At 52.0% G+C, this 12,016-nt stretch overlaps 1 pseudogene; it reads right to left on the bottom strand.

Annotated features, from left to right (window-relative positions):
• Positions 1-8,791: 8,791 nt before the first annotated feature.
• Positions 8,792-12,016, bottom strand: part of LOC115127804 (collagen alpha-1(VI) chain-like) — a 91,151-nt pseudogene continuing 87,926 nt past the window's right edge.

Here is a 12,016-nt window from a genome sequence, read left to right as displayed (position 1 = left end):
CTGCCTGTCCTGACTCTGAGCCTGCCTGACCACTCTGCCTGTCCTGACTCTGAGCCTGCCTGACCACTCTGCCTGTCCTGACTCTGAGCCTGCCTGACCACTCTGCCTGTCCTGACTCTGAGCCTGACAGCTCTGCCTGTCCTGACTCTGAGCCTGCCTGACCACTCTGCCTGTCCTGACTCTTAGCCTGCCTGACCACTCTGCCTGTCCTGACTCTGAGCCTGCCTGACCACTCTGCCTGTCCAGACTCTGAGCCTGACCACTCTGCCTGTCCTGATTCTGAGCCTGCCTGACCACTCTGCCTGTCCTGACTCTGAGCCTGCATGACCACTCTGCCTGTCCTGACTCTGAGCCTGCCTGACCACTCTGCCTGTCCTGACTCTGAGCCTGCCTGACCACTCTGCCTGTCCAGACTCTGAGCCTGCCTGACCACTCTGCCTGTCCTGACTCTGAGACTGACAGCTCTGCCTGTCCTGACTCTGAGCCTGCCTGACCACTCTGCCTGTCCTGACTCTTAGCCTGCCTGACCACTCTGCCTGTCCTGACTCTGAGCCTGCCTGACCACTCTGCCTGTCCTGACTCTGAGCCTGCCTGACCACTCTGCTTGTCCTGACTCTGAGCCTGCCTGACCACTCTGCCTGTCCTGACTCTGAGCCTGCCTGACCACTCTGCCTGTCCTGACTCTTAGCCTGCCTGACCACTCTGCCTGTCCTGACTCTAAGCCTGCCTGACCACTCTGCCTGTCCAGACTCTGAGCCTGACCACTCTGCCTGTCCTGACTCTGAGCCTGCCTGACCACTCTGCCTGTCCTGACTCTTAGCCTGCCTGACCACTCTGCCTGTCCTGACTCTGAGCCTGCCTGACCACTCTGCCTGTCCTGACTCTGAGCCTGCCTGACCACTCTGCCTGTCCTTACTCTGAGCCTGCCTGACCACTCTGCCTGTCCTGACTCTGAGCCTGACAGCTCTGCCTGTCCTGACTCTGAGCCTGCCTGACCACTCTGCCTGTCCTGACTCTGAGCCTGCCTGACCACTCTGCCTGCCCTGACTCTGAGCCTGCCTGACCACTCTGCTTGTCCTGACTCTGAGCCTGCCTGACCACTCTGCCTTTCCTGACTCTTAGCCTGCCTGACCACTCTGCCTGTCCTTACTCTTAGCCTGACTGACCACTCTGCCTGTCCTGACTCTGAGCCTGCCTGACCACTCTGCCTGTCCTGACTCTGAGCCTGCCTGAACACTCTGCCTGTCCTGACTCTGAGCCTGCCTGACCACTCTGCCTGTCCTGATTCTGAGCCTGCCTGACCACTCTGCCTGTCCTGACTCATAGCCTGCCTGACCACTCTGCCTGTCCTGACTCTGAGCCTGCCTGACCACTCTGCCTGTCCTGACTCTGAGCCTGCCTGACCACTCTGCCTGTCCTGACTCTGAGCCTGCCTGACCACTCTGCCTGTCCTGACTCTGAGCCTGCCTGACCACTCTGCCTGTCCTGACTCTGAGCCTGACCACTCTGCCTGTCCTGACTCTGAGCCTGCCTGACCACTCTGCCTGTCCTGACTCTTAGCCTTCCTGAACACTCTGCCTGTCCTGATTCTGAGCCTGCCTGACCACTCTGCCTGTCCTGACTCTGAGCCTGACCACTCTGCCTGTCCTTACTCTTAGCCTGCCTGACCACTCTGCCTGTCCTGACTCTGAGCCTGCCTGAATACTCTGCGAGTCCTGACTCTGAGACTGACAGCTCTGCCTGTCCTGACTCTGAGCCTGCCTGACCACTCTGCCTGTCCTGACTCTTAGCCTGCCTGACCACTCTGCCTGTCCTGACTGAGCCTGCCTGACCACTCTGCCTGTCCTGACTCTGAGCCTGCCTGACCACTCTGCTTGTCCTGACTCTGAGCCTGCCTGACCACTCTGCCTGTCCTGACTCTGAGCCTGCCTGACCACTCTGCCTGTCCTGACTCTGAGCCTGACAGCTCTGCCTGTCCTGACTCTGAGCCTGCCTGACCACTCTGCCTGTCCTGACTCTTAGCCTGCCTGACCACTCTGCCTGTCCTGACTCTGAGCCTGCCTGACCACTTTGCCTGTCCAGACTCTGAGCTTGACCACTCTGCCTGTCCTGACTCTGAGCCTGCCTGACCACTCTGCCTGTCCTGACTCTGAGCCTGCCTGACCACTCTGCCTGTCCTGACTCTGAGCCTGCCTGACCACTCTGCCTGTCCTGACTCTGAGCCTGCCTGACCACTCTGCCTGTCCTGACTCTGAGCCTGACAGCTCTGCCTGTCCTGACTCTGAGCCTGCCTGACCACTCTGCCTGCCCTGACTCTTAGCCTGCCTGACCACTCTGACTGTCCTGACTCTGAGCCTGCCTGACCACTCTGCCTGTCCTGACTCTGAGCCTGCCTGACCACTCTGCTTGTCCTGACTCTGAGCCTGCCTGACCACTCTGCCTGTCCTGACTCTTAGCCTGCCTGACCACTCTGCCTGTCCTTACTCTTAGCCTGCCTGACCACTCTGCCTGTCCTGACTCTGAGCCTGCCTGACCACTCTGCCTGTCCTGACTCTGAGCCTGACAGCTCTGCCTGTCCTGACTCTGAGCCTGCCTGACCACTCTGCCTGTCCTGACTCTTAGCCTGCCTGACCACTCTGCCTGTCCTGACTCTGAGCCTGCCTGACCACTTTGCCTGTCCAGACTCTGAGCTTGACCACTCTGCCTGTCCTGACTCTGAGCCTGCCTGACCACTCTGCCTGTCCTGACTCTGAGCCTGCCTGACCACTCTGCCTGTCCTGACTCTGAGCCTGCCTGACCACTCTGCCTGTCCTGACTCTGAGCCTGCCTGACCACTCTGCCTGTCCTGACTCTGAGCCTGACAGCTCTGCCTGTCCTGACTCTGAGCCTGCCTGACCACTCTGCCTGCCCTGACTCTTAGCCTGCCTGACCACTCTGACTGTCCTGACTCTGAGCCTGCCTGACCACTCTGCCTGTCCTGACTCTGAGCCTGCCTGACCACTCTGCTTGTCCTGACTCTGAGCCTGCCTGACCACTCTGCCTGTCCTGACTCTTAGCCTGCCTGACCACTCTGCCTGTCCTTACTCTTAGCCTGCCTGACCACTCTGCCTGTCCTGACTCTGAGCCTGCCTGACCACTCTGCCTGTCCTGACTCTGAGCCTGCCTGAACACTCTGCCTGTCCTGACTCTGAGCCTGCCTGACCACTCTGCCTGTCCTGATTCTGAGCCTGCCTGACCACTCTGCCTGTCCTGACTCATAGCCTGCCTGACCACTCTGCCTGTCCTGACTCTGAGCCTGCCTGACCACTCTGCCTGTCCTGACTCTGAGCCTGCCTGACCACTCTGCCTGTCCTGACTCTGAGCCTGCCTGACCACTCTGCCTGTCCTGACTCTGAGCCTGCCTGACCACTCTGCCTGTCCTGACTCTGAGCCTGACAGCTCTGCCTGTCCTGACTCTGAGCCTGCCTGACCACTCTGCCTGCCCTGACTCTTAGCCTGCCTGACCACTCTGACTGTCCTGACTCTGAGCCTACCTGACCACTCTGCCTGTCCTGACTCTGAGCCTGCCTGACCACTCTGCTTGTCCTGACTCTGAGCCTGCCTGACCACTCTGCCTGTCCTGACTCTTAGCCTGCCTGACCACTCTGCCTGTCCTTACTCTTAGCCTGCCTGACCACTCTGCCTGTCCTGACTCTGAGCCTGCCTGACCACTCTGCCTGTCCTGACTCTGAGCCTGCCTGAACACTCTGCCTGTCCTGACTCTGAGCCTGCCTGACCACTCTGCCTGTCCTGATTCTGAGCCTGCCTGACCACTCTGCCTGTCCTGACTCATAGCCTGCCTGACCACTCTGCCTGTCCTGACTCTGAGCCTGCCTGACCACTCTGCCTGTCCTGACTCTGAGCCTGCCTGACCACTCTGCCTGTCCTGACTCTGAGCCTGCCTGACCACTCTGCCTGTCCTGACTCTGAGCCTGACCACTCTGCATGTCCTTACTCTTAGCCTGCCTGACCACCCAGCCTGTCCTGACTCTGAGCCTGACCACTCTGCCTGTCCTGACTCTGAGCCTGCCTGACCACTCTGCCTGTCCTGACTCTGAGCCTGCCTGACCACTCTGCCTGTCCTGACTCTGAACCTGCCTGACCACTCTGCCTCTCCTGACTCTTAGCCTGCCTGACCACTCTGCCTGTCCTGACTCTGAGCCTGACCACTCTGCCTGTCCTGACTCTGAGCCTGACCACTCTGCCTGTCCTGACTCTGAGCCTGCCTGACCACTCTGCCTGTCCTGACTCTGAGCCTGCCTGACCACTCTGCTTGTCCTGACTCTGAGCCTGCCTGACCACTCTGCCTTTCCTGACTCTTAGCCTGCCTGACCACTCTGCCTGTCCTTACTCTTAGCCTGACTGACCACTCTGCCTGTCCTGACTCTGAGCCTGCCTGACCACTCTGCCTGTCCTGACTCTTAGCCTGGCTGACCACTCTGCCTGTCCTGACTCTGAGCCTGCCTGACCACTCTGCCTGTCCTGACTCTGAGCCTGCCTGACCACTCTGCCTCTCCTGACTCTGAGCCTGCTTGAACACTCTGCCTGTCCTGACTCTGAGCCTGCCTGACCACTCTGCCTGTCCTGACTCTGAGCCTGCCTGACCACTCTGCCTGTCCTGACTCTGAGCCTGCCTGACCACTCAGCCTGTCCTGACTCTGACTCTGAGGCAGAGAGAGCAAGGGCGGTTTGTCGCTCAAGTGACATTCCGTTCACCTCCACACCCCTGCGCCAGACTACACTCAATCATAGGACCTACATAAGAGATGAGTCTTCAAAAAAGACTTATTGGTCGAGACCGAGTCTGCATCTCTCACACAGACAGGCAGACCAATCCATAAAAATGGAGCTCTATAAGAGAAAGCCCTGCATCCAGCTGTTTGCTTAAAAATTATAGTCCTGCGTCTTGTGACCGTAGCGAACATGTAGGTATTTACCCCATGTAAAGCCCATGTAATGCTTTGTAGGTTAGCAGTATAAAACCTTGAAATTAGCACTAGCCTTGACAGGAAGCCAGTGTAGAGAGGCGAGCACTCTGGTGTGTTTGGATATGATCACATTTGTTTTGGATCTAGTCAGGATTCTAGCAGCCGTGTTTAGCTGAAACTGAAGTTTATTTAGTGCTTTATCCGGGTATCCAGAGAGTAGAGCATTGCAGTAGTCTAATCTAGAAGTAAACATTCTTGATATGTTCATCAAAAGAGAGATCAGGGTCCACACTGAGTAACACTGAGTTACTTCACGGTTTTATTTGAGACGACTGTACAACCACAAAGATTAATTCACAGAAGAGCTCTTTGTTTTTTGGGACCTATAACTAGTATCTCTGTATTGTCTGAGTTTAAAACTAAAACATTTGCCGCCATCCACTTCCTTACGTCTGAAATACAGGCTTCCAGGGTAGGCAATTTTGGGGCTTCACCATGTTTATTCGAAATTTTCAGCTGTGTGTCGTCCACATGGTGCACATAGTCCACACATTATGTTTCCGAATGACATCACCAAGAAGTAAAATATATAGTGAAAACAATAGTGGTCCTAAAACGGAACCTTGAGGAACACTGACACTTTCAACTGAAAGAAGTAGAGAGAACAGTCTAGGGTGGCTGGGGTCTTAGACAATTTGTAGGGCCTTCCTCTGACACCGCCTGGTGTAGAAGTCCTGGATGGCAGGCAACTTAGTCCCATGATGTACTGGGCCGTACGCACTACCCTCTGTAGTGCCTTGCGGTCAGAGGCCGAGCAATTGCCGTACCAGGCAGTGATGCAACCAGTCAGGATGCTATCGATGTTGCAGCTGTAGAACCTTTTGAGGATCTCAGGACCCACACCAAATCTTTTAATTTCCTGAGGGGGAATAGGCTTTGTTGTGCCCTCTTCACGACTGTCTTGGTGTGTTTGGACCATTCTAGTTTGTTGTTGATGTGGACACCAAGGAACTTGAAGCTCTCAACCTGCTCCACTACAGCCCCATCGATGAGAATGGGGGCGTGCTCAGTCTTCCTTTTCCTGTAGTCCACAATCATCTCCTTAGTATTGGTTACTTTGAGGGATGCCTTTGTGTTCTTAGGCACAGGGACTATGGTGGTCTGCTTGAAACATGTTGGTATTACGGACTCAATCAGGGCCATGTTGAAAATGTCAGTGAAGACACCTGCTAGTTGGTCAGCACATGCCCGGAGCACACGTCCTGGTAGTCCATCTGGCCCCGCAGCCTTGTGTATGTTAACCTGTTTAAACGTCTTACCCACGTCGGCTACGGAGAGCGTGATCACACAGTCGCCCGGAACAGCTGATGCTCTCATACATTCCTCAGTGTTGCTTGCCTTGAAGCGTGCATAGGAGTGATATAGCTCATCTGGTATGCTCGGGTCACTGGGCAGTTCGCGGCTGTGCTTCCCTTTGTAGTCTGTAATAGTTTACAAGCCCTGCCACATAAGACGAGCGTCGGAGCCGGTGTAGTATGATTCAATCTTAGCCCTGTATTAGATTCCCACACCTTGAAAGCGGCAGCTCTACCCTTTAGTTCAGTGCGAAGGCTGCCTGTAATCCATGGCTTCTGGTTGGGGTATGTACGTACAGTCACTGTGAGGAGGACGTCCTCGATGCACTTATTGATAAAGCCAGTGACTGATGTGATGTACTCCTCAAGAATCCCAGAACATATTCCAGTCTGTGATATCAAAACAGTCCTGTAGCTTAGCATCTGCTTCATCTGACCACTTTTTTGTAGACCGAGTCACTGGTGCTTCCTGCTTTAATTTTTGCTTGTATGAAGGAATCAGGAGGATAGAGTTATGGTCAGATTTACCAAGTGGGGGGCGAGGGAGAGCTTTGTACGCGTCTCTGTGTGTGGAGTACAGGTGATCTAGAATTGTTTCCCCTCTGGTTGCACATTTAACATGTTGATAGAGATTTGGAAGAACTGATTTAAGTTTCCCTGCATTAAAGTCTCCGGGGCCTAGGAGTGCCGCCTCTGGGTGAGTGGTTTCCTGTTTGCTTATTTCCTTATACAGCTGACTGAGTGGGGTCTTAGTGCCAGCATCTGTCTGTGGTGGTAAATAAACAGCCACGAAAAGGCTGAAAACTCTCTAGGCAAATAGTGTGGCCTGGAATTTATCACAGTATACTCTACTTCAGGCAATCAAAATTTAGAGACTTCCTTAGATTTCTTGCACCAGCTGTTGTTTACAAATATGCACAGACCACACCCCCTGCTCTTACCGGAGTATTCTATCCTGGCGGTGCAGCGTGTATCCCGCTAGCTGAATATCCATGTCGTCATTCAGCCACGATTCTGTGAAACATACGATATTACAGTTTTGATGTAGGATTTTCGTGATCGTACCTCGTCTAATTTATTGTCCAATGATTGCATGTTGGCGAGTAGTATTGACGGTAACAGCAGCTTTTCCAGTCGCCTTCTCCGGGTCCTGACCAGGCATCCGGCTCTTTTTCAAGTGGTACCGGAGCGCCAAGTCTAGATCCAAGAGGCTTCTAAACAGCTTCTGCCCCCAAGCCATAAGACTCCTGAACAGCTAATCAAATGGCTACCCAGACTATTTGGATTGTCCCCCCCTCTTTTACGTTGCTTCTACTCTGTTTATTATCTATGCATAGCAACTTTAATAACTCTACATACATGTACATAATTACCTCAACACCGGTGCCCCCGCACATTGACTCTGTATCCGTAATCACTGTATATAGCCTCCACATTGACTCTGTACCAGTACACCCTGTATATAGCCTCCGCATTGACTCTGTACCGGTACCCCCTGTATATAGTCTCCACATTGACTCTGTATCGGTACCCCCTGTATATAGTCTCCACATTGACTCTGTATCGGTACCCCCTGTATATAGTCTCCACATTGACTCTGTATCGGTACCCCCTGTATATAGTCTCCACATTGACTCTGTATTGGTACCCCCTGTATATAGTCTCCACATTGACTCTGTATCGGTACCCCCTGTATATAGTCTCCACATTGACTCTGTACTGGTAAACCCTGTATATAGCTCTGCTATTGTTATTTACTGCTGCTCTTTAATTATTTGTTTTTCTTATCTCATACTTTTTTGGGGGGGGGGGGGGTTCTTAAACATGCATTGTTGGTTAAGGACTTGTAAGTAAGCATTTCACTGTTGTGACGAATACTATTTTATTTTATTTGATAAATAGGATAGCCAGCTGCAGTTATCACCAAACTATGCTAGCTAGCTGCTGACAGCTTGGCTAAGCAAGGCCAGCACAGGCTTTAGCCTACACATAGAACTGAATTAGCTGACCATCTTGAGATGGCCGTCAGAAGGGGAGAACTCAACTCCAAAACATATTTCTCGCCATAGCAAAGCTAGCTTAGCTTACCTTGATGTACTCACTACTGCCCTTGTTTGTGAGATTGAATGGTAAAGACAAACCCACATGACTACTCACGTTTGCCTTCAGTCATGGCCGCTAGCATTTCTTAAAAACGAGGCCTAAACAGGATATGCAGTCACCCTTTAACCCAGAAGGCCCCTTGAGGTCAAAATACCTATATATTTTTTAGGCCAATGAGAAAGAAGAGAGGTGTGTATATCTGAAGGACAGAAGAGAGAAGTGTCAATGACAGAAGGGAGATGTGTGTTGTGTTGTGTGTGTTGTGTGTGTGTATGTGTGTGTGTGTGTGTGTGTCTGTGTGTGTGTGTGTGTGTGTCTGTGTGTGTGTGTGTGTAGGACATACAGAAAACAGACACTACAGAAACATTTATTGGGGGGTGACGCGGCATTTAATGAAGCAGCTCGCTTGGTCCAAATAAAATGTTTTCTTTCAGATCAAGACATCAGTTTTACATGTAGAAGTCTACTGCTACAGAGGTAATCTGACACTGAGACACTTGCTTTGAACGATAGCACCGAGGATTAATGATTTATTACATAGAGGGAATTCCCTGCTGACAACACACACATCTGTTACCTGGAACGTTGAAGGACTGAATAATCCATCCAAAACAAAGTTTACGGTTGGTAGCCTTCAAGGGTTAATGAGGCTGATACAGAGAGGAGTGTGTGTGTGGTTGTGTGTGTATGTGTGTGTGTGTCTGTCATCATCTAAACAAGTGAACACAGACAAACTGTTTATAGAGAAAAATGCTACATGATATACTGGACATTAGAGACCATTCCCCTAAACACACACATACGTTAACAGTCTGTGTCCAGCTGTTCAGTATCTTCATTTTGACCAGGTTGTCTATAGAGAGGATGTTTAATGTTTAACTTTGATGTTTAAAACATATGGAGTGATGTCATATCCTGTTCTGTCTCTGATCTACAAACAACATAAAATAAGTTTGTTAAAAAAAAAACACAAAAAAAACATTATTTTACAGTAACCTTCCTGTTTAATGCTGTGTTCATGTGCTGCTTGGAATTATGGAACTGGGAACAGTCTGACTGGGAGATGTTACAACTTAGAAGCTCATAACAAACTGTTTTAGACATCTGAAACTAGTTTCTGTTACGGGAGTTTTTCAGGAGTTTCCCGGTTGGATGGTCCTGATAATTCAGAGAGCACATGAACACAGTGTAACACAATCTCTTACACAGTTTGACACACAATCGTCTTCTGTCATTATCAGACATAAAAACACAACTAAAACACAGTGATCGTAAATTAGCGACGAAGTACGAATGGACATTCATAATGAGGGAGACTAAACTCTAAAGCATGTGGTCCCAGCCCTGACCCCTGCACTCAGGCCTGGGAGACCCTGCGGGACACGGTCTGGTAGAACACGCCACGCAGCAGAGATGGGTAGTCTGGGACGCGGAACAGGTGGCGCTGGGCGTAGGTGACGTCGTAACTCCTCCCCCTGCTGACCAGTGAGCGCAGGTTGGCCTCGCTCACCTGGTTGCCCACGGTGATAACGTACAGCTCCACTCCCGCCTCTGACACCAGCCGTACGCGCTTCTCCAGCATCGCCTCGGTAACGCCCTGTGACCTCCCGTCAGAGAACAGCACCAGCTTCCTCTTCCCGCCCCCTGATGTCTTGAATTGCTCCATGGCGAAGGCCATCGCCTTGGTAACGTCGGTACCGTCATTCTGGAAGGTGGCGGCATCGATCTTACGCGTCAGCAGGGTGAGGTTAGAGGTCAGCTCCGCCTCCATGCGGCGTTCACGGCTGTACTGGCCCACGGCGACACGCACGGCAGCACGGCCGGACCTCTCGGCAGACAGGAAGCGCTCAGCCAGACGCTTAACGAAGGTCTTGCTGGAGTCAAAGTTCCTCTGTCCCACACTGGCTGAACTGTCCATCATCAACACGATGTCTGTGTCCCCTGAGAAGGAGACTGGAGGACAGAAACAACAGGAGAAACAACATGAAGACAATACCCTAAGACAACACGATGTCTGTGTCCCCTGAGAACGAGACTGGAGGACAGAAACAACAGGAGAAACAACATGAAGACAATACCCTAAGACAACACGATGTCTGTGTCCCCTGAGAACGAGACTGGAGGACAGAAACAACAGGAGAAACAACATGAAGACAATACCCTAAGACAACACGATGTCTGTGTCCCCTGAGAACGAGACTGGAGGACAGAAACAACAGGAGAAACAACATGAAGACAATACCCTATGACAACACGATGTCTGTGTCCCCTGAGAACGAGACTGGAGGAGACAGGAGAAACAACAACATCCAAGAAGAAGAAGAATATACAGACAGACCCTGATCCTAACCCATGTACATGTTTGAAGACAATGAGACTGGAGGAGAGACACGACAGGAGAAACAACAACATCCAAGAAGAGAGATGAGGACAGAGATGAACCACATGGTAACAAGCAGTGGACTTACTGGGACATTTGTAGTTAGGACACTTCTTATCTATGGAAGGAAATAGAGAAACACAAATGAATTAGAACATTTTCAAGTCAACGATTTGCACCGAAGTAATGTTAGAGTCTGTATCAGAACCAAGGGGTTCACTTAAATGTGTGTGTGTGTGTGTGTGCGTGCGTGCGTGTGTGTGTGTGTGTGTGTGTGCGTGCGTGTGTGTGTGTGTGTGTATATGTGCGTGTGTGTGTGTGTGTGTGTGTGTGTGCGTGCGTGTGTGTGTGTGTGTGTGTGTGTGTGTGTGCGTGCGTGTGTGTGTGTATGTGCGTGTGTGTGTGTGTGTGTGTGTGTGCGTGTGCGTGTGCGTGTGTGTGTGCGTGTGTGTGTGTGTGTGTGTGTGTGTGTATGTGCATGTGCATGTGCGTGTGTGTGTGTGTGTGTGTGTGTGTGTGTGTGTGTGTGTGTGTGTGTGTGTGTGTGCGTGCGTGTGTGTGTATGTGCATGTGTGTGTGTGTGTGTGTGTGTGTGTGTGTGTGTGTGTATGTGCGCGTGTGTGTGTGTGTGTGTGTACCTTCACAGATGCGCGTGGTGAGGTTCTGTAAGAAGCTGTCATCCAGCAGCTCAGCGAAGTTCTCCAGTACGAAGGAGAAGCCTGGTTTAGGGTCACTCGTACAGACCACAGCACTGAGCTGTTCATGGTTGGGCTGACGGCCAGAGTAGTCCTTCACTCCCAGACCTCCCACCTGACAGAGAGAGGGGGGCAGGGTTAGTGTGTGTGTGTGTGTGTGTGTGTGTGTGTGTGTGTGTGTGTGTGTGTGTGTGTGTGTGTGTGTGTGTGTGTGTGTGTGTGTGTGCGTGCGTTGCTGGTCGTACTGAAGCTGCCTCCATCCTTCGAGACAGACGGGGAGGTTTTCTACAGAGTGGTGTCCCTTCCCACAGAGTGGTGTCCCTTCCTACAGAGTGGTGTCTCTTCCCACAGAGTGGTGTCCCTTCCTACAGAGTGGTGTCCCTTCCCACAGAGTGGTGTCCCTTCCCACAGAGTGGTGTCCCTTCCCACAGAGTGGTGTCCCTTTCCACAGAGTGGTGTCCCTTCCTACAGAGTGGTGTCCCTTCCTACAGAGTGGTGTCCCTTCCTACAGAGTGG

The sequence above is a fragment of the Oncorhynchus nerka genome, linkage group LG20, assembly GCF_034236695.1.
Source record: "Oncorhynchus nerka isolate Pitt River linkage group LG20, Oner_Uvic_2.0, whole genome shotgun sequence".
In the NCBI taxonomy this organism is placed as follows: Eukaryota; Metazoa; Chordata; class Actinopteri; order Salmoniformes; family Salmonidae; genus Oncorhynchus; species Oncorhynchus nerka.
This window is presented reverse-complemented; position numbering and strand designations above follow the sequence as displayed.